Below are 24,972 nucleotides of genomic sequence, written 5' to 3' on the forward strand. Positions count from 1 at the left end.
GGAGAAGTCACCACAGCCAGTGAGCTTGAGGCCACATGGTCTTTGCTGTGCTTGCTTTGTCCTGACCCAAGGCCTTTTCCTAAGTGATGCAAGAATGGGTGGTTTGACCACCTACTGATGCGGGGACTCACTCTCAGGAAAAGGCTTCCCCTGTGTGCTCACTCTTATCGTAGCTGAAACAACCCTTGGAGGTTTTTCGATAATTGGGGGTGGGGGTGGGGAGGAAGGAAAGTGATCAACAAATCCATTCACCTCCTTCTTTATCCTTCACATAAAACTAGACTGACTGAGGTTGAATAACTGAAAATGTAAATGGAAGAAATGTTCTAATGGTGTCGTGAACCATAAAAATTAACTACAGGGAAGAGCAGACCCACCTCTTCAGAGGAAGTAAAAATTGCCCTAGCACATGGTTTTAAGACAGGGTTTTCTTAGAACATTGTAGCACATGCCTTCAGGGGGGCAGAGGCAGGCCGATCTCTGTATGTTCAAAGCAACCTTCAGGGCTATGGGTGTGTGTGTGTGTGTATGTGTACATAAGCATATATGTCTGTATATATGTATGTGTATATGTATATGTGTATATATGCATATATGTCTGTATATATGTATGTGTATATGTAAATGTGTATATATACATATATGTGTGTATATGTATGTATATGTGTATATATGCATATATGTGTATATGTATGTGTATATGTGTATATATACATATATGCGTATGTGTATGTGTATATGTGTATATGTATGCGTATATATGTGTATATGATGTTTATATGTATGTATACATATTATGCATGTGTGTATTTTAAGTTTTCTCACATGGACTTAACTTTCAGTCATCTTCAGAATGAAGTCATTGACCTCTCTATGAATCTAATCAAATCAACGAATCCACTCCCCAGTAAAAACAAAAACCCACGCAAGAGTCGAATTACAGTTCCTGGAAATCCTGCAGGCTCCAAAGACCCAGTTATGAGTCCCCAGAACACCAGCCGAGGCTGCAGGCAGGACAGACACACTGCCTTGACTCCTTCCTTGTGAGGAGGAGATGAGAGATGCCCTACGGACCACAAGGAGTTCTCTCAGCTCCTGAGATGCATTTGGGTTAAAGTATAGCTCACTGGCCAACTGTAAGCCTTGTCTGCTCGAGGAATTGAAATCCATGAGTTCTTTCAGTGCTCCTTATGCTCATTCTCCCTCTTCTCTTTCTCTAACATTAAAGACCATCTCAATATAGGTATTGAAAGTGGCAGTGGTGACAGAGGGACTTGGCCTTGATCAGCTGCACACCCTGACATTCCTCAGGTTCAGAGTTACAATATGAAAAAGCAAGAAAGCATGGGAAGAGGGTGACATCCCACCACCATGCAAAGCTTAAACCAACATGCTGTAATCCTCGCTCCTCCCGAGCGCATGCGTCCTCCCGAGCGCATGCGTCCTCCTAGTCTCAAGGACCGAGGAGGCAATTACACTGTTAGATGTCTCTTTATGAAAAGGCCACCCGCTGTCAGTCAATACGGTGCGGACGAGTCATCACATCTAAATCATGAGTTCAGCATCTGGCATGTTACAGAAGCCAGGCAAGCGTGACTCTTCTGGAGAACGCAGATGTTTAAGGTGCAATTGCCTCCGTCCCCCAAGGCGGTTGAATGTCCATCCTTGGGGCCTCTCGCGTGAGTTGTAAAATCTGCAGTCAGGATGCTGAATTCCAGTGTGATGTTTTTGATATGTTCCCAAAGATCCAGGATATTTGGTGAGATAGAAGGTTAAAATGGGGATCTTATTTGCTGAAAAACACCAAAGGAACGATATTGCGTCAATCAAGGATGGAATACAGAGCACCTGAGAGCAGGTGGGGTACTTCTGGGGAGCGGAAGGAAAGGATGCAGCTGTTGGCATTTTGTACAACGAGCTGTTCCTGAATCCCATTGCCCTGCCTGCAGTCAAACTGAGTGCTACCATGTGGGACACTAGAAACATTTGCAACCTGCTTTGCCCGGTGCCTAGGATCACCGTCCAGAAGCAGTGCTGGCTTGACTCATAGACCCAGTCAGAGAACAGCTACCACCCAAAGAGAAATACCATAGCCTAGGCTTTCCCCACATGCAATTCTTTCCAGAAAGGAACTCTGCCAAGAGGCAAGAGCTACCGAGAAGAGGGAGGGGAGATGGCATATTGGAGCCATGTGGGGAAAGTTGATTTTTTGGCAGTGCCCACACTCAAAGACAGCAGAGGGATCGTACTCAGCAAAGGATCCCCTTACTCCCGTCCCCAGCATCTAGGGAGAGCACGTTTGTCTGTCTCTTCTAAGACTCATGCAAGTTCATGAAAGTCTCCCTATGAGGGCCGACATGCAGCCGGTCTCTACCCAGCCCTCCCCAAAACCTTTGAGCATTCCTATTCCCCACACACCCCAAATTAGCCCGAGTGTCAATCCAAAAGGCAAGGCAAGGAAATGCAAACCAGGGAGCCAGCAGCCCTGGGCTCTGAGTTCCCTCCTCCCTCAGAGCTCAACTCAACGCAGACTTGCCTCTCCTCGGTTGGAGCCTGAGGCAGGCTCATTTCCCCTTAGGTTGTCACAGACCAATTTTCTAAACTGCATGAAAACAGAAAACAAACAGAAAAGTAAATCCACCAAAGCCTGGATCTCGTGAACAGCTTGGCAGGCCAGAGCAACGTGCTAACAATTTCATGCTGTTTTAAGACTTTCTAACTAAGCAACAAGTACCAACAACCAGATGTGCCCTGATTTAAAAAAAAAAAAGAAGAATGAACATCGGCTTCTAGGGACAGAGATTTGTAAAACAGGAAAGCACTCATCAAGAAGCAAAACCACCAAGCATCCTGGCCTGGGGCATGCATCCTCTCCGGCTAAACATGGCCAACCGAGGCAGTCAAGCGGTCAGCAAGTGGGAGACTTCTGTCATTGCTCTCTGTGGACCAGACACACAAAGATGCTCACGTCTCAAGGCCCATACAGGACAAAGGCAAAGGAACAGATACAATCATTCTCTAATATGCCGTGCTCTGAAATGGAGAAGAGCCCGGGAGAAGAAGCCCACTCTTGGAGTGCTTCGTAGAGCCGATTCCATTGATGACAGCCTATATGTGCAGTCCTTACCTGTAGATGTTGAAGCCACCCAGCCCAGCGGGAAAGGTAGGCCCAACTCACATGACATGTGGTAGTCATGGAGAAAGAGCTTGAAGACAGGCTGGCTGTGTCGAAGGCAGATAACCCCAGAGTATATACACACAACATGCAGGATGCTGGAGCCGGGGTTCAGTATGGACATCCATTAACTAAGAGCCACACACCTTTGAAGGAAGCCAGGTCACCCAAATCCTGTGCATACGCCTGTGGTTTGTGGAGCTTTCCCTTCCTGTGAGATGGGGTTACCTCCCTATCTTTGCCAAGGGTCCGGCTCATCTCTGACATGTCTTCAGTAAGGTCCAGTAAAGAGCAAGACCTGAGCTTTGAGTTGCCACCATGAGTCATCCCCATGATGCAGGATTGACCGTTAACCCAGCATGAGAAGACATCAATCAGGTTACTGTCAATCAATAGCCCATCATATACTTTACCACTGATTGGTGAACGATGCAAACTTTCTGTCTTGAAATTATTACGAAACACTACAATCTTACTCCATTTAGGGATTGAACTTTGTGATCTGACTAACCTAAACACTCAAGTTATATCATATTTATAAAACTTCATTTAATTTTTAATTTTTATTTTACATGCATTGCCTGCATGTATGTCTGTGCGGAGGTGTCAGATCTAGAACGGGAGTGACAGGCAGCTTTGAGCTGCCATGGAGACACTGGACTTTAAACCCAGATCCTCTGGGAGAGTATCCAGTGCTCTTCAACCCCAGAGCCATCGCTCCAGATCCAAGTTGTAATATTTTATAATACTCTACTTTGAAGGTTTCAGAGGATTCTTTGGGGTCTTTCACTTGTTTATAATTCTCTCCTTATTGTATTTTTAATATATTCTGAAGCTTTTTTAAAAGAAGGACCTAGGAGCTGGTCCTCCCAGCCTGAAGGTCACTCAGGTCAGCCCCTCCCCCAGGGGGGTCCCTAGGCCCCAGTAAAAGCCCATTAGCTTAGGCTTACTGCTGTCCTAAGCCAGAGCCCTTCTTTATTAGGCCTGTGTTTGTCACCTGTTAACTTGTTTATTGGACCAGAACTAGGGTGGGGAGAGGAGGGTGGGCGTGAGGGTCACAAGTAGGTGGGAATTGCACACCTCAAGCCTAAGATGCTCCTCGGCCATTAGTTTCCCAGAGTGACCTCTAGGAGGGTGGGCTCTGGGGTTACAAAGTGCCCCCTGAGCTAACACATGACAGGCCAGGACAAAAAGACTGCAAACAGGCCCCTAATTAATGGGTTTGCTTAGAGCTGGTTCTCTGTTTAGGGACTTCATCCCAATAATTGCAGGCTCCATAATCATTAATCAGTCACCACCACCTTGTGGCAACCACAAGCCCAGCCCTGCGGCAGGCAGCCACTGAAGAGACAAAGAGCAGGAACAGGAACCGAGGCACAGGAAGAACCCGGTCTGGGCTATGTGACACTTGTGTGTAAACACAAGCCCACAACCACCAGATGAAGGCAAACTGAGTCCCAGAGAATTAGCCAGCTCAACGCTGCCGTGGTGTGAGAGTCAAGAATTGAACCGGAATCTAGACACCGCCGTCATTTTGGTTCCTGTGCCCCAGGATCAGCAGGCAAAATGCTTCCAAACGTGTGCAGAAGTAACAGCACTCAGAACAGGCTACGAGAGGCACACCCTGCTACAGAAGCCTAGAGAGGGAAGGAGACATGGGGAGGTGGGGGTGGGGGGAGAGTCCACAGAAGACTTCTCAAAAGAGAGTATAGGATCCACATGCTAAACCTGAAGGGTGGGGAGAATTATTCACATTTGACAAATTATACTTGGGTACTTTTTCCAATCACATAAGTTCAAGGTTGGAACAGACTGTGGAATTTGTGCCTCACTTGGGACCAATAAATATTTAGTTAAATGTGTAGATACAGACATGCACGCGAGCGCACATACGCACAGGAGGACTCACCTCCACAACTCCAAACGATGCCTGGATCGAGCCCAGTAAAAGAATGCTTGAGCTCAAAGTGAGGTATTGGCATCAGGCAACACGGGGATTAGAAGGAGGGCCAAACCAAGAGGAGATGTGTAGCCAAGCAGCTCCGTGGCCACCCTGTATTGAGAAGGTTGGCAGTTACTAGGGAACGTCGCCTCCAAGCGCCCAATTTAGACCTTGTCCCGGAATACGAGAAATGGCAGAATGCGAGGAGAAAGGCCAAGAAATGATGAAGAGCAGAGGCTGACCAAGAGCTAGACCCTGCTCCTTTCCCAGACATCTAGCCCTGTCTCCCTTTAAGCTGCCTGTCTTCTGCCCTGTTCATATATGCACCCTGACCACGTGCTCAGACCCCGGACTCATGCCATCCCTTCACAGAGTCTCCCTGGAGTCTCCTGGGCACTAGCCACAGAAATGTCTTGTGGGCCTTGCTCCACAAGAACATCAGAACTAGCCAGAGGTAAATAGAAGACAGCTAGCCAATGTCTAGCCACAGAGGCCCATCCCCAGCCCTTGCTTCACTGGGATATGTGTGTCAGCCAGGGAAGGGACCCCTGTGAGTAAAGCTATTCTCTCCTAGGGCTGGGCTAATAAGAAAGGTGAGCCTAAACCAGAGGTTATCCAAACCCATCCCCCATAGCTTTTGGAACCTGACACACAACCTTGATGACAGGACACAATATATGTGACTTCACTGTATTTCCATTTTAGAGTCCAAAGAGGGTTGTGGCCTGGAAAGCCAGGCCAGTGCTCTCTCTCTCTCTCTCTCTCTCTCTCTCTCTCTCTCTCTCTCTCTCTCTCTCTGTCAGGTTTCCCAAACTCTAAGACAACAGGCTAGACACTAATGGTCAGAACTGCCAAAAGCTGACAAGCCAGACTCCACAGAGCCAGCACCAGACCCAACTCTACCGACTGCTTGGTACAGGTCTGCTGCCTAGATCTCAGCATTGTCTGAATGAGGACTATCAGTTGCAGTGAGAGTTTAGAAGGTCTCTCCATGCCGAAGCTGCTCACTCCCTGTTCTTGGCTTCTCTCCCAATCTTCCAGAGTCTCTGGCTGTTCCTGCTCTCAACTAAATGGTCAGGGAGGCAAAACGCCCATTTATCATTTTAATTATCCATGAAATATTGACGTTTCTCCCACAGTGACTCTAGGGTGCTCAGAAGAGATGTTCTGGAAAGACCAGTGCTCCACAATGAAAGCCACCAGCAAAAGGATGAGGGAGGACTCCAAGACAGAGGAGGAAGAAGAACTTGCCTTCTTCTAGGCTTGAATCCCATAAGAAACATAAAACCAAGCCTGTGACCTTAATTTAAACTGTAGTGATTTATCACTCTGGGGAGGCAGTGGTGTAAGGAGAGAAGAGACGCCAATAGGAGATTCTAAGCAAGGAAGTCACAGCCATGCCTATAGAGTCTGACTTGCCCATGAGCCTCACACAGAGCACACAGGACCACAAAAGCACCCAGGGGAAACAAGCTGTGGCATGCAGGCATGGCAACCTGAACTCCTCGTGTGCCTCATTGCTTGAGGAAAGCTGCTGCTTTAAGCAACAGATCAACACCAGACCATCCTAGGATAGGTTGGAAGAATAAGACCAGGGACAGTTTCTGGTCAACCTGTATCTTGCATAATAGCCCTAGTCATGTAATTAACAGTATGCAGGTTGATGATGAATGGATGGATGGATGGATGGATGGATAGATAGATAGATAGATAGATAGATAGATAGATAGATAGGATAGATAGATAGATAGATAGATAGATAGATAGATAGATAGATAGATAGATAGATAGATAGATAGATAGATAGATAGATAGGATAGATAGATAGATAGATAGATAGATAGATAGATAGATAGATAGATAGATAGATAGATAGATAGATAGCTCATCTTGCACAAACTCTGTAGTCAGGTCTGTGCTTCTCTTGCTAGCAAATTTCTCTCCAATTCTCAGCCTCCCCTTCTCCATCTCTCAATCCACTTCCCATTGGGAATCCATCACAGGATGAGAGGTTCAAACCCAAATGGGGTAGGAAAGTGCTCTTTCTACTCAGAACAGTTTTCGGTGCAGCGGCCTCTGCTGCAAGCCAGACATGCAGGGCTCAGACACAGTGCAGCACTTCAGGGAAATGCTAAAGCTGTAACATGAACAGAGCTTTCCTCTCTGGCCTCCTGTCCTACCCATGACCACCACCACTCAACGTGACCAGCTAGTCCGTTACTTACTCTCTCTTTGGGGCATAGTTATCCTGAGCTGAGCCAGTACCATCTGGAGAGAAAGGTACTTCTGAGAAACTCCCTGGAAATTCAACCCTAAGGACTGCCAAGAGCCTGTTAGAGTGAAATCCAAGGACACTATTCACAAGACTCAGTTGTGGACGGGAACACACACACAGATACTCACACACACACACACACACACACACACACACAGACACTCACACACACACAGACACACACACACACAGACACACACACAGACACTCACACACACACACAGACACTCACACACACACACAGACACACACACACACACAGACACTCACACACAGACACACACACACACAGACACTCACACACACACACCTCACACACACACAGACACACACACACACACACAGACACTCACACACACACACACAGACACTCACACACACACACAGACACACACACACACAGACACTCACACACACACAGACACACACACACACACAGACACTCACACACACAGACACTCACACACACACACACACACACAGACACTCACACACACACACACAGACACTCACACACAGACACACACACACAGACACACACACACACAGACACTCTCACACACACACACACTCACACACACACAGACACACACACACACACAGACACTCACACACACACACACAGACACTCACACACACACACAGACACACACACACACAGACACTCACACACACACAGACACACACACACACACACAGACACTCACACACACAGACACTCACACACACACACACACACACACACATACACGCGCAAACACACGCTGAGTAACTCCTGGAGAACTCGGGATAGCAGATCTCCTGCAGACAAGGCTTACACAAACACATGAGCTTCACCTCAGGTGGCAAGAGCCAACAAAGACCCGGAGAAAACCCTTTGCACGGGTGGGTCTTCCAAGACTGAGAACTTCAGGCTTTCTGTAGAAGACAGTTATGATAAAACTAAGAATGTGCAGTTAAAGTAGAATTGTGAATAATTGTCTGGTATAAATATGTCCCTTTAACTGGGCTATCTGTCATTTATTTGCTAAACCAGAAACTCTACTTTAGAACCACTTTGTTCTACAGTCCTGTTGAAAACAGAAACAATCAAAATACTACCGTGGACTCATCCCTGCGGCCTTCCCTCCCCTCCATCTGAGCTCCCCACCTCCACTATTCTTACTTCCATCCCTCTCAACTCCACAGCGTCTCCTGAGACCCAGGTCTAATTCAGCACTTCTGTCCATGAAGTCAACTGTCGCCAAGCTGAGGTTTGCTCTTTCTCAGGTTTATTTGCTTACACATTTGCATACGTACAGATATTTTGTTCGAATTTGTGTTTGCACACCAGAAGAGGGCATCAGATCCCACAAGAATTACATGAGAGTACAGTCATAGCTGGTTATAACCCTCCATGTCGGGGTGCTGGGAATTGAACTCGGGACATGAAGAACAACCTGGGATTTTTAACCACCGAGCCATCTCTCCAGCCCCATGGTTAAATTTTTCAAAAGAAACTTTTTCTTTTCGTTTTGGAGAACTAAAGGGATACACAAATATTTGGATTCATATAAAAAGACACAAGCATAGTTGCAGTCACATGTAAGGAGATTGAATATCAAAGCCCCGAGACCAGAGCTACAAGTGCGTAGTAATATTTTCAAGCCTGTGTCCCTTTAATGAAGCTGGACTAACATTCCCAACAGAGGCTATAGCTGGCAGTATATGTGAATCATCTAGAAATTTTTTTGCTCCCATCCCAGACCAATTAAATCAGACTTTCTAAGAACAGAGTTCAAGGGTTAGATAATTTAAAGACTCCTCAGATAATTCTAATACGGAGCCTGCACTGGGTATCTGTACACATTGGAGTCATCTGAAACACACACACACACACACACACACACATAAATATAAATGGATGCCTGTGTTACCCTCAGCAATCCTGAATTCATTGGTATGAGATTGTGGCCTGGGCATTTGGGGCCTTTTAAAGCTTTCCAGGTGACTTTAATGTGCCACAAGGTTTGAGAGGCACAGTCCCCCACACTTTCATATGCTTCTGATCTCCCAGGGATCTGGCTAAAATGCAGATGGTGACTCAGTAAGTCCAGAGTAGGGACAGAGAGTCGCCTACATAACAAGTCTCAGGTCCGACCTCTCTCTGACTCACGCGATCCTACATCAGAGGATCTCAAGCCTGGGAGCAGGATGTCTGTGGGAATGAATTACCTGGGGAGCCTTACAAAGGAGATCTGCCTTGAGCTGGGATTGCTCCACTCACCCCAATGATGCTGACGTTACTAAAGCCCCCCCAGCAGCATCATAAAAGCTCTCAGGTGGTTCTATTGCCAAAGCTGAGACCCTCTGCTATAGACCAATACCCAGGAGTCATTCTCTCTCCCTCCCTCCCTCTCTCTCTCTCTCTCTCTCTCTCTCTCTCTCTCACACACACACACACACACACACACACACACACACACACCAATGTGGAATACCTCTCTGCACAAGCCCTCCTGATCCACTGCCTACCCAGCTGGCACAAGATACTTTCTTCCCCTTCACCCAACACCTCACCCTCCTCCCAGCTCTCCTCCTCCTCCTTCCTCCCTGCCTTCCTCCTCCCTCCCCACCTCCTCCTGCCTCAGAAGGCTTTGGTCTCCAGTGGACATTCCCTTTCTCCTGTTTTGGGCTAAACAAAGTCTGTGATTCTTGGTCACGTTGCAGAAGAGAGACGATTGCCACAGTGATGCCATGAGTAAGCAGACCCGCCAAGCTTACCTTGCTCTGACAACCAACCATCCTCGATCTAGTAGCCTTCTCTGAAGAGACAGACCCCTGCCAGAGGAGCCATGCACTACGAAAAAGGCAATGTAAAAAAAAAAAAAAAAAAAAAACACTGAGAATTTTCTCTTCGAAGCACTTCTCAAGTCCGTTCACACACTGCCTCATCCCTCTGAAGTGGAGGTGTGGTGATATACGGGACAAGATGTGACATGCAGAGAACAAAGAGGAGAATTTGGAATTTAGAAAATGATTGCTCTATTTGGGGTGTAATTTCCATGAAATTGTTCATGCTTCTTATTTCCTAAGGGGTGACCATAAATGCCATTTGCAGTGCATCTTTATTAGCACCGTCTATCCTCTGACGGAGCCTGTATCTTTTGTTGGAAGGTGGATCTTGCTTGTGAATCCACATCTTGGGTGTATATGGAGTTTGTATAAAATATGAACTCTAATGTGCAGAATTTACAGGTCGCTGAAGTGTCACAGTCTACTGAAAGGGTCTGGAATCAATAAGGTACACATCAAACTCAATTGTATTTAATTTTCCTTGCTACCTAGAGAAAAGTCTTGCACGGCTCTACATGCGCGAAATTAAACATGAAAGCCTGTCTAAAGTGTAGAAACGATACTTAAAATGACCTGAAAATAGGCTAAAAACAGGGTAGCCCAACCCCATTGAAGTATTAGCAATCATTTTCTTTCCATAGTGGAGGTGAGGCCCACCTGGAAGAAAAATCACAAGAGGCATGAGCACGTGGCAGGTCTGAAGGAGAACTAAGGACTTTCCGCTATGTACCAACAGGAACAGGTCTCCCATCCTCAATTATCCCAGACTCGCTTCCTAGTGGAAAAAAAAATCACATCCTGATCTTATGTGAAAAGCAAAAGCAGAGAGGGAGAGAGAGAGAGAGAGAGAGAGAGAGAGAGAGAGAGAGAGAGAGAGAGAGAGAGAGAGAGAGGGAGAAGAAGAAGAAGAAGAAGAAGAAGAAGAAGAAGAAGAAGAAGAAGAAGAAGAAGGAGAAGGAGAAGGAGAAGGAGAAGGAGAAGGAGAAGGAGAAGGAGAAGGAGAAGGAGAAGGAGAAGGAGAAGGAGAAGGAGAAGGAGAAGGAGAAGGAGAAGGAGAAGGAGAAGGAGAAGAAGAAGAAGAAGACGGGGAGGAGGAGGAAGAGGAGGAGGAAGGGGAGGGGGAGGACGGGAGGGGAGGGAGAGAAGGCAGGCAAATAAAGCGAGGTCCTCCTCAATCCACAACCCTTTCTTCCTACCCCTTGGCCAATGAGATAACGGGGTTCTGCTCGTGCAGCTGACACAGGGTGGGGGACAGTCACCCACTCCGGGCACTTGCAGCCAACACTGACCTCTCCATCAAGGAAACATTCCCCAGACCGACACTAATGGGGGGCGCACATCTGGCGTTTGGACTGTGTCCAGATGGGAGTTGTGTTAGTCAAGTCAGCGTGATAACCCTCTGAGGAGGCTGGGGAGGGAGTGTGTACCACTCCTGAGAGCAATCAACCATCTTCAGTCTGTGTGTGAGACATGATCATGCTGTAACCTGTGAGTCACAGGTTACAGACCACCCAGTCCTTGACTGCCACACTCTCCCAAGATGCACGTGCACGCGCACACACACACACACACACTCACACACTCACACACTCACACACTCACACACTCACACACTCACACACTCACACACTCACACACACAGGAAAAAAAAACTTGATAGAGCCAAATAAACTTGTGCAGAGTTCCACCACCAGTCAGATTTGGTCTAAACTCCAGGGCCCCCAGGCCCCTAGCAGTTCCTTTCCACCACCATCTCTAGACACTCTCAACGTGTAGTGTATTTACTTAAGATAACAGCAGGCTAAGGTGATGAAAAGGATCCAGCTGTTTCTGCTCTTCTGATTTCCTGTGATTTGCAAATGCCTGGGTCGATTTTCCAAGACTTCAATGAAGCTCTGGCTCACCTCTGTCTCTCTCTGGATCGATCACCCACCTACTCCATTTCTCCTCTGGATTCCCCTTTGGATGTAGAAGACTTCCTGACTGATTTCAGGATTTTTAGCAGAATGAAATGTGGTTCTCTAGCTCCCATTCCTAGTACCCTGGACTGCAATTAGGACCAAGACATCCCTGATAGCAAGGTTCCCACCTCATGGATCAGAAATGACAAAGGACCTTGGGCAGCCACTTCCTTGGCTAAGTCTGACACCTTAGTCTGACACCTGTTAAGGCTATGAACTACACTGCTAAAGAGGTAGTCAAGGAAAACAAAGCCAGGATAAAGGGGATTGTGCCACACACACACACACACACACACACACAAACACACACACACACACACACACAGAGAGAGAGAGAGAGAGAGAGAGAGAGAGAGAGAGAGAGAGAGAGAGAGAGAAGGTTGTCTGCAGCTGTTAGAAGCAAGTTCTTCTCATGGCTCCCAGAGGTCTACAAACCTCCAGGCCCAGATCACAGAAATCAGAAAGTCACCTGCTCAAATCACAGAGCAACCAGCAGGATCTTCTGGGAGAGATAACGGCTAACAACAGATATTGGCTCATCCTTCTCCCTTCATGTCCATGAAGGAGGAAGGAAGTAACCCAGGTAACAGGAAGACCATGGTCAACGGTCAAAGAGAAATTCCATCTCCTTTGCTAACTAACCAGCTCGCAGGGTTGCCAGCACCCCTTCCTTCTACTTGAGCCTCTATGCAACCATACATATCATTCCCCCATCTTGTCAATTCTGGTCGTCAGGACTAACTGGATAAACAACATATCTTTGCCCCAATTCTCCTACCTACCCAATAGCCATGTCCTTACAGACTTTTCACTTCTATATGCTGTACCCACATGTGTGGGCAGTAGTAACTGGGACAGAGGAGTAGCCATCCTTCCCCTTTCAGGGAACAGCTAGTAAACTCTACCAACTGCCGGCCCCCGGGAAGACGTGTTGACACTCTGGAAGCTCTGCAGCCTCCTACTAGCAGCTCACAGACACTGTCACTCTGTCTGATCCACTCTGATGTTGCCAGCACGTTTTTTTCTTCCACCAGCAATTTGGTAGAAAGCCATTTCGGGTTCCATGCCAAACTGGTAATTCACAACACTCATCAGACTCTGTGACTGAGTCAGCAATTCCTTCCTTCTTCCCTAGCACAGCCGACAGCCCTAACACCCTCACATCTAGCCTCCAGCTTCACTATTTACATGACATGTGTGACTGTGGTTCTTGGAGCCTGGCTCCTGTGAACAGATATCTAAATGACTCAGCCTTTCTGTAATGGCTATCCACTCATCCCAGGACTTGCTATCCAAGCCAGAAGGCCTCTTAGAGAAAACTAGGGATGAGAGAGGGGCTGTTTGTCCTGTTACTGTGGAAACCATCCCGGCCAGTCTCCAAACAAGAGAGACTGGCTGTCCTTTGGGTCCAGCTTTGCCAGAGTATCCACAGGAGCCTGGGGCAAGGAGATCCTGGCCTGCGGCAGCTGTAAACACTGCCTCGGATCACCACGGATCTCAGACCACACTGACTCCTCCAGTCTCCTGTGTGAAACCTTGTCCCACACGGAGAACCTACCCACAATCACCCCATCTGGCCTCCTGAGTGGTTTCTTCAGCCTAACCCCAGAGCCAAATTAAACGTCGCTTCTCAGTCTATAGACAAAAAGGGTTTTGACTGAGTTTCATGTTTTAGAGAGCGAGCGAAATTCCATTAACTTTTTAGGGGTGGGCGAGGAAGATGACAAACAGCGACTTGTCTGAATGTTTTACATTTCTCCCGCTGCTTCTGAAAGGTTCGGCATGAGGTCATCCATGATAAGAAGCAAGACCTCCCAGTCGGACTGTCCCTCAGCCCCAAGAGGACATTACCCAGAGATAAACTGACAGGACGTGGAAGCTGGCTCTAGAGACAAGCATGGCATGAGGCTGGCAGGAAGAGGAGTTCTGAGGGCAGTGTATCTAAGAGCTAAGTGGATGTGTATTAGGGAGTTGGGGAAGGAATGGCTAGCCCTCTAAGTAAGATATATAGTTGAACCAGGCAGGGAAGCACATGCCTGTACTATCAGCTCTTAGAAGGCTGAGGCAGGAGGATTGTGGCTATATAGAAGATCCTATCTCAAAACAAACAAAACCTTGATAGAAGATGGTAAACTCAAAAAATAAAAAAATAAAATATAAATGAGACTTGGCTATCTAAGACATTTAGTGCAGAGATAATACACCTAATAATAGGCATGGAGGACTATGCCAAGTTTACTGTGACACTCGTAGCAGTCTTAAAAGAATAAAAACATTGCATGCCTATTTTACTGTAGGAAATCAAGAGGCCAGCTTAGGACACAGCAAAGAAAGGTACTAGGATCCAAACCAAGGCCTCCGTCACACAGTGCATGCTCCTGACCACATGGCAGAACAGCTAACCTTAAAAATGGTCATCACTGGGCTGGAGAGATGACTCAGCAGTTAAGAGCACTGACTGTTCTTCCAGAGGTCCTGGGTTCAATTCCCAGCAATCATATGGTGGCTCACAGCCATCTGTAATGGGATCTGACACCCTCTTCTGGTGTATCTGAAGAAAGCTGATGTGTATTCATACAAATAAAAAAATCTTTAAAGAATGAGCCACTATTTACAGATTATTAAAAAACAATAGTCATCGCCACTATATCTACTAACAGCAGGTAAACAATTTAAAAGGTGTATGGTATGTGATGTGGTGTGTGTGTGTGTGTGTGTGTGTGTGTGTGTGTGTGTGTGTGTGTGTGTGAGAGAGAGAGAGAGAGAGAGAGAGAGAGAGAGAGAGAGAGATTGGAAAGATGATGGCCTTGGCTTCCTTCTGACGAGGTAATCAGTCTTGAATGTGAACAGTGATGTAAATTTGACCACTGTCTAACGGAAAGGCACATCCTTGTGGTCGGCAAAGTCAAAGTGAGTCCATAAACTCTGCCCTGTAAGATGCTTATACAGAACACACTCAAGCATGATGAGCAATGCTAAAACTCTCTAGCAGAGCTATTTGATGCCCCAAATATTAAGTCTAAAACCAAATCATAATTTCTCCACTAATTTGTTTGTTGGTTTGGTTTGGTTTGGTTTGGTTTGGTTTGGTTTGGTTTGGTTTGGTTTGGTTTGGTTTGAGACAGGGTTTCTTAGCGTGGCCCTGGCTGTCCTAGACTTAGTTTTGTAGACCAGGCTGGTCTTAAACTCACAGAGATCCACCTGCCTTTGCCTCCAGAGTGCTGAGAATAAAGACAAGCACCACTATGGCCTGATTAATTTCTCTACTTCTAGGTCTTGGAAGAGAAAGCCACTGAGTCCTTTAGAAACAAACGTAAGGCCAGATCAGGGTAGAAAAGCTCTCAAGCACCTAATGTTGCCAGGAACGTCCACTGTCTTCCATTTCCTATCTTCTTCAAATCACCCACAAGAACTCAACAAAAGACCTCGGGATGTCTTTAGGAGATGGGGGTAGGGGTGAAGTTTGATTTTCAGGCTGTTGCTTTCTGATTCCTTTCCTCTTGGTCCAGGCAGGTTGAATCTTTCATTCTGCACAGGAGGCAGAAAGTTGTGGTTCCTGGAGCTCCATGACTATGTAAGATGTTTAAAACTTAGTGGGAAAAGAATGGCATGGGAAGCAGAGCTGGAGGAGGAGGCATAGTTACACACTTAGGGATCCAACGAGTCCCCACGGTACCAGAAGGACCGGTGCATTAAGAGTTTTAAGAGGTGATAAAGGTAACATGCTATCAAAGGAGGCAGATATTGCTAAAGAAACAAGTGGAATTAATTCCTTTCTCAAGCCACCATAAAGGTGAATGGCTACCAGATGGTCAGCCAGAAAGACCTGTCCACAAGCAGCTGGAGAAAACGAATGCAAGAACAACGTGGATTCATTCTCTCGAGAGCAGGTGGACATCGCTGGCCATTGACCACAAAACAAGACCACACATGGTCACAAAGAGGCTGTGAGGACAGTGAGTTACCACTGATCCTTATGCTGCCAGAATTCCAGAATGACCAGTCTTCCACGACGACAAGCTACTAATACCAACGGAGACCAAACCGGAACAGCCAACACCCAGGAGGCTCTAGGGAACCTGGTTCACGGCAGAGGCAAGTCATGTGACCAGAGAACACTGCTTCCTTGTTCATTAATTCTAGCCCCAAGAGTTGGAGAAAGAGGGAGAGAAAGAGGGAGAGAGAGAGAGAGAGAGAGAGAGAGAGAGAGAGAGAGAGAGAGAACACAGGCCTGGTCATGCCTTTGTTCTTTTCCTTGCCAATCAATCTCTTGCCAACCACAAATTAGCATTACACAGGCATTACAGGGCAGTCCCCCAGGATTGATAGAAGCTGCTAATCTTTCCAAAGGGGCGGTGATACAATAATAAGGGAAGGGGGTTCCACTTCCAGCCCTCTTTTGAGGCAACGTCAACCCTGGGCCTTAAGCTACAGAGAAGCCCAAAGTGGACCAAGCTTTGTGAATGGCTGTGTGACACCTTCCTAGGGACTTAGCTCATCACCAGTCATTGATCTTCTGGGGGTGAATATCTTCTCAGAGTTTCCAACTACTCTTTTCCATTTTTACTGCTCATCATTTATGACCTGGGTTGCATCCAGAGTCTCTGGGACCAGGCTGTAGTTCTAACCTGTGGCACCCTACTCAGCAATCTGGATTAGCAAAGCCCACAGGTATTTTTGTCCTTTGGTTTGCTGGGTCTTTCTGTTTGTTTGTTTCCTTGTTTGTTTAAGGGATTAACCTTTTGAAGTCATAATGAAATTCCAAGGCCCAAAAGAAAGCAGCCTGGCTGGGATCCCAGGGGTCCCTAAACTTACAGCCCTTCCTGTGAGTCCCCAAGGCTGGGTATTGCTGTGACCTTCTCCAAGCCCTCGCTCAGCTGCCTTGTCCCTGTCCTGCAGCTGGCTCTGGAAACAAAGGAAGCTTGCAAGAGGTAAAGCCTCTTATCAAAAACTATTTCCTGCCATCCCCTCCTGACTCAGCACACCACAAGACCTTCCCAGGACCACCAATGCAGCAGGAACAATACTAATCAGCTCTTCAGGAAGGACTCCAGAAGCAAGGTACCCCGACAGTCTCCTAGTCCCGATTCTTCTCCATTCTACTGTTCCCTTCTCCAGATAGCTCACAAAGGATCTTACGGGCTACTCCCATTGTTTAGCCATGGGAAGAAAGCTAGAACCAAAAAAAAAAAAAACAAAAAACAAAAAACAAAAAAAAACAATAAATAAGGATTTCTGCTTCAGATAGACGGGTGACTCAAAGCTGGAGGGTTGCCCACCTCCACTGGACCCTGCTGTGCTAACTGCAGACAAAGAGTTAAACAGAGACAAGAGTTAAGAGATGGTCCATACAGATGCAGTTATCTCTGCATTTATCTAAGTAATCACCGTGTTGGATGCTCTGAACTGTGTGGTCAGATGCCCCAAGGTCTCTAGCTAATTTTGTGTACTGAAGGGCTGAGGACCAAGGATCACAGGCCTAGCACCGCACCAGCCCAACCTAGCCCAGCTGTGCTTGGCAGGCCATGGTGTTCCAGGCTCCTTCCCACACCTGGAGCATCCTAATGCTATTCCCTCTCCAGGCCTATCCTGGCCTCTCTCAGCCTCCTGCCCTCAGCTTGCTGTGTGGTCTTAGCCCTCTGCCACAGAAGAGACAGGGAGGGAGGGATGGGCCTGCGTGTTTACAGTCAAGCATAACTGAACCTTTATTTTAAATAAATAAAACTTTTAGCCAGTTTTTATTTCCCTTTCCTTTCAAATAGCAGCTTTCTTTCTGCCCCCCCCCTCATGGGTGAACCTTTATCTCTGGGGCCACCCAGTGAGGGGCCATCAGAGAGAGGAGACATAGAGTCCAAACTGACCCTTAGTGTCTTCTCAGGCAAGAAGCATGGTCTCTCTCTCTCTCTCTCTCTCTCTCTCTCTCTCTCTCTCTCTCTCCCTCCCTCTCTCCCTCCCTCCCTCTTCCCTCTCCCTTCCCCTTCTCCTACCCCCTTCCCCCCTCCCCCTCCCTATCTCCCTCATCCTTTCTTCCTTCCATCTCCCTCACCCTCTCTCTGTTCCTCCTCTTCTCTCTTCCCCTCTCCCCTCCCCCTCTTCCACAGAGTTCCTGGGGTTCTTATGAATTTGGGGTGCTCATGCCTGAGGACTAAAGGCTAAACAGGAAATCCAGGTTCTGTCATCAGCACACCGGTCTGTTCGTCCAGTCACACCCCTCTTCTCCCATCCGACCACCAAACAGGTCATCCATCTGTCTTCCCCTTTGACTGTCATTTCTCGGTCTCCGTATTAGAACCACATCCATCTGTCCTTCCCACAGGACAACTGACTCTAAATCTCCTTCACATTGTCCTAAGTCCACCTCCCCCATGAGACAGCCCATCTGCCTGTCACTCCACTGAACTGTCACTCCTAGCCAATCTACCGCATCCTCCTTTTGGTCCATCTGTCTCACCCCATTGGACATATTTTTGCCCATCTGACTTCCTGACTGGAGCAAGCAATGGAAGGTCTCTGAGGAATGGAAACAGTTGGGATCTATTCTGATCTTGGTCCCGATAACATTACTAGTAACAGCCATTTATCAAATGCCTGCTATGTGCTATCCACTTGACAGGCATTGTTCCTCCGACTCTAGCAGTCCCCGTACCGTACCGGCTAGGAATCTCCTCACTTACCAGTGCATAAACAGGGGTGCAGAGAGAAACCAGCCTTCTCACAGCAGGCACAAGGGCATACAAGCAGTTCTATCCACACAGAGTGAAGGTGAACACATAGCCTCCCTACCCCTCCTCTACTCCAGGAAGAGAGGTTCCCTCCTATGGCCTCTCTGCACTTTCAATTTACACTCTGCTGGATGTTTTCAGTCTGATGAAGTTTCCTCCCTGCCCTGACTCTGCACACATACACACACACACACACACACACACACACACACACACACACACACACGAAGGAAGGAAGAAAGAGCATCCAGATGTGAGAGTAATTTGAAGGTCTTGGGGGGGGGGGGGTTGATGTTAAATAAACATCCAATGGTATTCTTTCTGCAAAGTGATCCATTTTCATGGCACCCAGGAGTTCGTCCAAGGGTCTCTGGGTCACTGGGGGAAAGCTGTGGCATGTGTTTTGGCTCCATATTCTTCCATTGACCACAAAGAACTAATTCTTCCAATTAATGAAGTCAGCACCGCTGAGGGAGATGTGCTGACAAATTATTTTCAAGACCAATATATTTACACCAATGGTGGGGTTGATAGCCCCAGAGGATTTGGAGGCTACAGGGGAAAGGTCTCCCACCAGCCAGAGACACTGAGGTCATTCATGGTGGCTGTGTTGCTGGCCACTGCCTCAAGGGACACCTCTCTCTGCCTGGAGCCGTGGAGGCTGGACTGGGTTGTGTGTTAAGGGATTGCCTCTCAATAGGCTTCTGTATGGCCCTGCCAGATCCTCGGCACCCCACCCCCTACTCCCCTAGGCAAGTCCCCTACAGGGCTTGGTCTGAAGGGCTCTTTCAGCCTTTAGGATTCCCCGATGGGAAGTAAAGGGGAGACAGATGATGCTTCCGTGGAGTTGTGGAAAAGCTGGGGCTGGGAGACTGGAAGGGAAGCCTAAAGCCACCGGGAGAAGCACAGGCAAAAATAAAGAGGGGTCAGGCTAGAAGGCCTGTAGGATAAGATGGAGCCTGAGAGATGTCTCTTGGAAAGGAAAACAAGAGAGGGAGGGAAGGAGGCCCCAGGCAGACGGAAGGACCCTGGTTGAGAGACAGACTTGAGCCAGAAAGCAGTATGGGGTTTTCCTTAAGCCAAAACTTTAGTTTTCTGATGATCTTTATTGTAAGATATTAGTAACTGTTTGCATTCCTCATCAAATCCAACAGCTATTTAAAAATAAAATAAAAGCCGGGTGGTGGTGGCACATGCCTTTAATCCCAGCACTCGGGAGGCAGAGGCAGGCGGATTTCAGAGTTCAAGGCCAGCCTGGTCTACAAAGTGAGTTCCAGGACAGCCAGGGCTATACAGAGAAACCCTGTCTCGAAAAACCAAAAATAAAAATAAAAAATAAAATAATAAAGTGATCCAGAGTGTACTAGATAGCCAGGCCTGGGGTAAGCCAGGATACACTCATGGAGTTGGTCCAACACCAAGCCAATATTGGATACATTTTCTCATTACTAAAAAATGAATCCTGTTGTTGTGGACAGTGCTGCAGGAGGGAAAAGAGTAGCTTCTAGGCAGCCCTGGTGTGTAAGCAGCCGTCGGAGGCCCTGGGATGAATCACCTGGATTAAGTACCTCTATGGTTGCTATTTGCCTAGGCCCTGAATCAATCAAACTGCTAACATTGAGAATTATAAGCTAGACCTTAAGGAGCCAAGCGTGTCCTTACCTAAGCCTTTTATGCCAGTGGCAGGTTCGGTTCATCAAGACTGTCAGTTTGTTAGGGTTTAGATTTACCTAGAGGACAAACAGCTTCAGAGAAGGTGAAGGAGATGCGCCCTGCCTATAGATGGTGCCTCTCTGTGTGGTCACCAGACTAAATCAGAGGATAGCAAGCTGACCAGGAGCATTTCTGTCACCCTTGGTCTCCCGACTGTGAGTGCGAAGTGACCAGCCTCCTCCTGCCATGACAGACAGTACCCTGGAGCTGTGAGCCAGACAAACAACCAATCCGACTACCGCCATCTCTCTAAAGCTCTGGAAACAGAGCTTAAAATTACATCTGCAGAGTCCATGTACCAAATGATGTCCACACCTCGGAGACAGGAAAGCAAGATCCTATGCAACCCAGAAGCCCCAAGGATGGCCCAACGTTAACCACCTTGGTGTCACCCAGTGGCCTGCTGCTGGGGACTCGGGTGTCATGCACTGTCCTCAAGCACTGCCCCCCATTTCTTTTTTCATTTTTGAGACAGGATCTCAATAGAATTTATACTTGGGGTCTTTTGCTTACAAGGCATGTACTCATACTTTACCAATCAATTGAACTATCCCCCCGATACATATATATATATGTATATATGATACATATATATATATATGTATATATGTACATATATATATGTATCAGGGGAGATAGTTCAATTATGTATGTGTGTATATGTGTATGTATGTGTGTTTATATATATATATATATATATATATATACATGTGTATATATACGTATATATGTGTATATATATATATATATATATACACACACACATACATACACATATACACACAAACGTGTGTATATACACACATATATTGAATACCTACATTCCAAGAAATTAAAGTATGGATAAAAATATAGATCTGCTGCCCTAATGATATAGAACGCACCTGACACAAAGTGGGTGTCCACTGAATTTTAACTCACCTTAGGCCTCGGCAGTCCCACCATGCTTCTGTAAGGCCAAGGACTCCGTTTTACATTTCCATAAAGGTGTTTGCGTTGCTTTTCTCAGATGTTCGACAAGGCAATTTAAAGAAGAAAGGTTTTATTTTGGCTCATAGCTGATGGTACCACCATCCTGGCAGGGAAGGTGCGTGCATGAAAGAGGGGTGGGTCAGCTGATGACGTATGTCAGCCCTCTGGAAGCCTTTAATCCCAGCACTTGGGAGGCAGAGACAGGAGGATTTCTGAGTTCAAGGCCAGCCTGGTCTACAAAGTGAGTTCCAGGACAGCCAAGACTATACAGAGAAACCCTGTCTCGAAAAACCAAAAAAAGAAAAAAAGAAAAAGAGTTACATTTGCCCTGTTCTAGCTCCTCAGTCCAATCCTGCACCCAAGGGATTCCTCGCCAACAAGGCCCAGCTCCCCGACTAGCTGTATTTCTCAACGTGCTCTCTATTAAAAATGCTGCTGCGAGCTGGCAGTATAGTTCAGGGACATAGTCCATTCCTGGGTTCAGTCCCCAGTACCCTAGTGTGAAGTGAAATAAAAGAAGTTTGTTCAAGGTGATGCTTTTTCTAGAGTCCCATTGCCTTAGACTACGATGGTCCCTGATATGTGATATTGTTTCCTTCAGAGTTAGTTATGCTAATTTTTATTACTATCAATGAAGATTTCAATTCCACTATTTTTTAAATTCTCTACCAAGAAGCACTTTTAATTTCCTTTCAGAGTCCCATGCAGTGACCTGATTTGACTTAGACGGGATGCTAATACTGTCTGCTTCCTATGACCCTCTCCCATCCATAGTCTGTATGTCTTGGTCTTTTCATTACCCAGGGTCATATATTGCTCAGTGTAACCCGGTTCCCTCCACCCCAGGAGAAAGGTTCTCAGTCTTCTTGCCCTGCTCCCCTAGTTTTAAGAAAGGAGGAAAGACATTCAAACCACTTGTTTGGATTTTAAGAAACTGGGGAGAGGGCACTGGGTCCTCGAGCCTGTGGAAATGTGATCTACACAGGAAATCTCTAAGAAGACACCTGTCCCTCAAGGGTCTTTGTCTCTGAGGCCCCAGGAGGAGCTGCCTCTCAAGGGAGACTCCCTGTGAGAAAGCAGGGCACACAGCACAGACCAGTGAGGACAGCTTTGTCTGTGGGGTAAAAGACAATTGGTGAACTCTGAAGCACGAGGAGCCGGGGCAAAGACTCCAGTTTGCACTAGACGTCTGGAAACTCAATATTGCCCAAAGTATCGGTTACCTCAGCGGCTCAGATCCTGCCCTGCTTGGAGGCCCTCTCACATAAAATGCTTGGTGTGCCTCTGAATGAACCCTAAGAAAAGTATGTCAGAGTCTCTTAGAAAGGGAAACTGTACCTGGGAGAACGACACAGGAATCATCAAGATAGGAAATTGAGTATGACAAAATATCAATAGGTCCCCATGTGTGCCTTGGCCCAGGGATGGGACTAACAGGGAAGTCACCCTTCAGATGTCAAAACATACCCCACCATACAGCTGCTATGGGACTCTTTTCCAGAAAGCTTACCCTACATGCTGTTTTATTATCAAACATACTCAATAATGAATCACCAAAATATGAGAAACCTTCAGGTCTTGGTTCTATACCAGTGGGGAATTATAGATGCACAGATCTTAGCATCTGTGGAAGCATTCTCTCTGCATTCACTCAGCGCCTGCCACCACTCAGACTCCCTCCAAAGCTTCATTGTGGATTCAGCATTGAGTATGAACCTAGCAATATGATTACCACAATGTGTATACTGCAATGGGATACACGTAGGGACAAAAACCTGGGCTCAACCCTGAAGGACTTCATTTTTTTTTTGTTACTTTGTCTTTTTTTTTCCCAGAGCTGAGGATGGAACCCAGGACCTTGCGCTTGCTAGGCAAGCACTCTACCACTGAGCTAAATCCCCAACCCCAGGACTTCATTTTTTAAATAGGGGTGTTGAAGTGTGAGTTACTGAGAATGGCAAGCTACTGTCTAGTGAATCTTTTAATATGGAGGGAAGGTAGGTATGTGTTACTAAGGATTACCCAACACACACACACACACACACACACACACACACTCACACACACACACAGAGACAGAGACAGAGACAGACAGAGAGAGAGACAGAGACAGACAGAGACAGACAGAGACAGACAGAGACAGACAGAGACAGACAGAGGCAGAGGCAGAGGCAGAGGCAGAGGCAGAGGCAGAGGCAGAGGCAGAGGCAGAGGCAGAGGCAGAGGCAGAGGCAGAGGCAGAGGCAGAGGGCTTTGCACATGCTAGGTAAGCCCCTTCCAGTGAACTTATATCCCTAGATCTTAGTTTCAGTTTTGAGACAAACTCAAACTCACTCCTTAGCCCAAGGAGGTCTTGAACTTATAACGCACCTGGGCTTAGTAGCTAGAGCTGCAGTTTCCATGGTCTTGATGAGCATTAGGCAAGTACTCGCGGTAGTCTGCCTCCCTGAGAGCCACCAGTGAGCGCCACGCCCTTGTATCCATGTGCTCGTACAGGGCTCTTCTCCACTGATTAGCGCTGACATGTGTAACTAATAGGATTTGTGGGAATGAGGATGTGTGACTTCTGAGGCTGAGATGTAAATGACAGTACAGCGTCTCCCTCTTCTCTCTTGGCTCATTCACTCCAGAGGAATAGCACTTCTGTGTGGCAAAGGCACTCAAGAAGCCCCGCCCCGTGGGGAATCCCACAGGGAAGAACTAAAACCTCCTCGTTAGGATGGGCGTGCGTCTGAACTGGCTCCCACCGGCTCCTGTTTTGAACGTGTTCTCCAGCTGGTGGTACTCTTTTGGGACGGTGTGGGGGCTCTAGAAAATGGGGTCCAGCTGGTGGAAGTAGGTCTGTGAAGGTTCTCCTCCCTTCCCCCTTTTCTCTGCTTCCTGGTCCACAATGATGCAAACAAGCCTTACTGAAACCTCCCACCATCCCAAAATGATCTGCTTAGCCAAGCCTTCCTTGCCACGATGGGCAAAGACCCTCTGACACTATAAGCCAAAATAAATATCAGTCATTTTTACCGGGGCATTTTAGCCACGGTGCAAGTACCAGGCTCAGCTCCTGTCTTAAACCAGGCAAGTAAACCATTTTAGAATCGGAACCTCACCCATACCTTGCAATGCCTGTATCCCCAACTAAGATCTAACCCGTACCTCCATGAGAAATCTCAAGTCCAAACTATCCAGCTAAACTGCTCCCAAATTCCTGACCCATAGAAACTGTGTGGCACGGTGTTTACTGCTAGTTTAGACCACTAAATTGTAGGGTAATTTGTTATGCAGCCATGGATAATGAATCCAGTTCTCTTCCAACTAAATCCTGTGCCAGTCTGGTTGGGTGTTTATTATTGTCCCAACCTTATAGATGAGGAAATTGGAAT

The 24,972-nt window shown here is 47.0% G+C and overlaps 1 long non-coding RNA gene across 4 annotated transcripts; it reads right to left on the reverse strand.

Moving 5' to 3' along the window:
• Nucleotides 1–1,286: 1,286 nt before the first annotated feature.
• Gm46606 lies at nt 1,287–19,062 on the reverse strand. 4 transcript variants are annotated; one of them, XR_001782264.1, is made up of 5 exons: nt 18,863–19,062; nt 10,885–11,002; nt 10,156–10,231; nt 5,085–5,228; nt 1,287–1,793 (listed from the first exon to the last, which is right to left on the reverse strand). It is a non-coding gene; the product is annotated as a predicted gene, 46606 (long non-coding RNA). The 4 variants fall into 4 exon arrangements; XR_001782266.1 differs by lacking the exon at nt 10,885–11,002; XR_001782263.1 differs by lacking the exons at nt 10,156–10,231; nt 10,885–11,002.
• Between the last annotated feature and the right edge of the window lie 5,910 nt (nt 19,063–24,972).

Source organism: Mus musculus, chromosome 17, assembly GCF_000001635.26.
Source record: "Mus musculus strain C57BL/6J chromosome 17, GRCm38.p6 C57BL/6J".
NCBI lineage: Eukaryota > Metazoa > Chordata > Mammalia > Rodentia > Muridae > Mus > Mus musculus.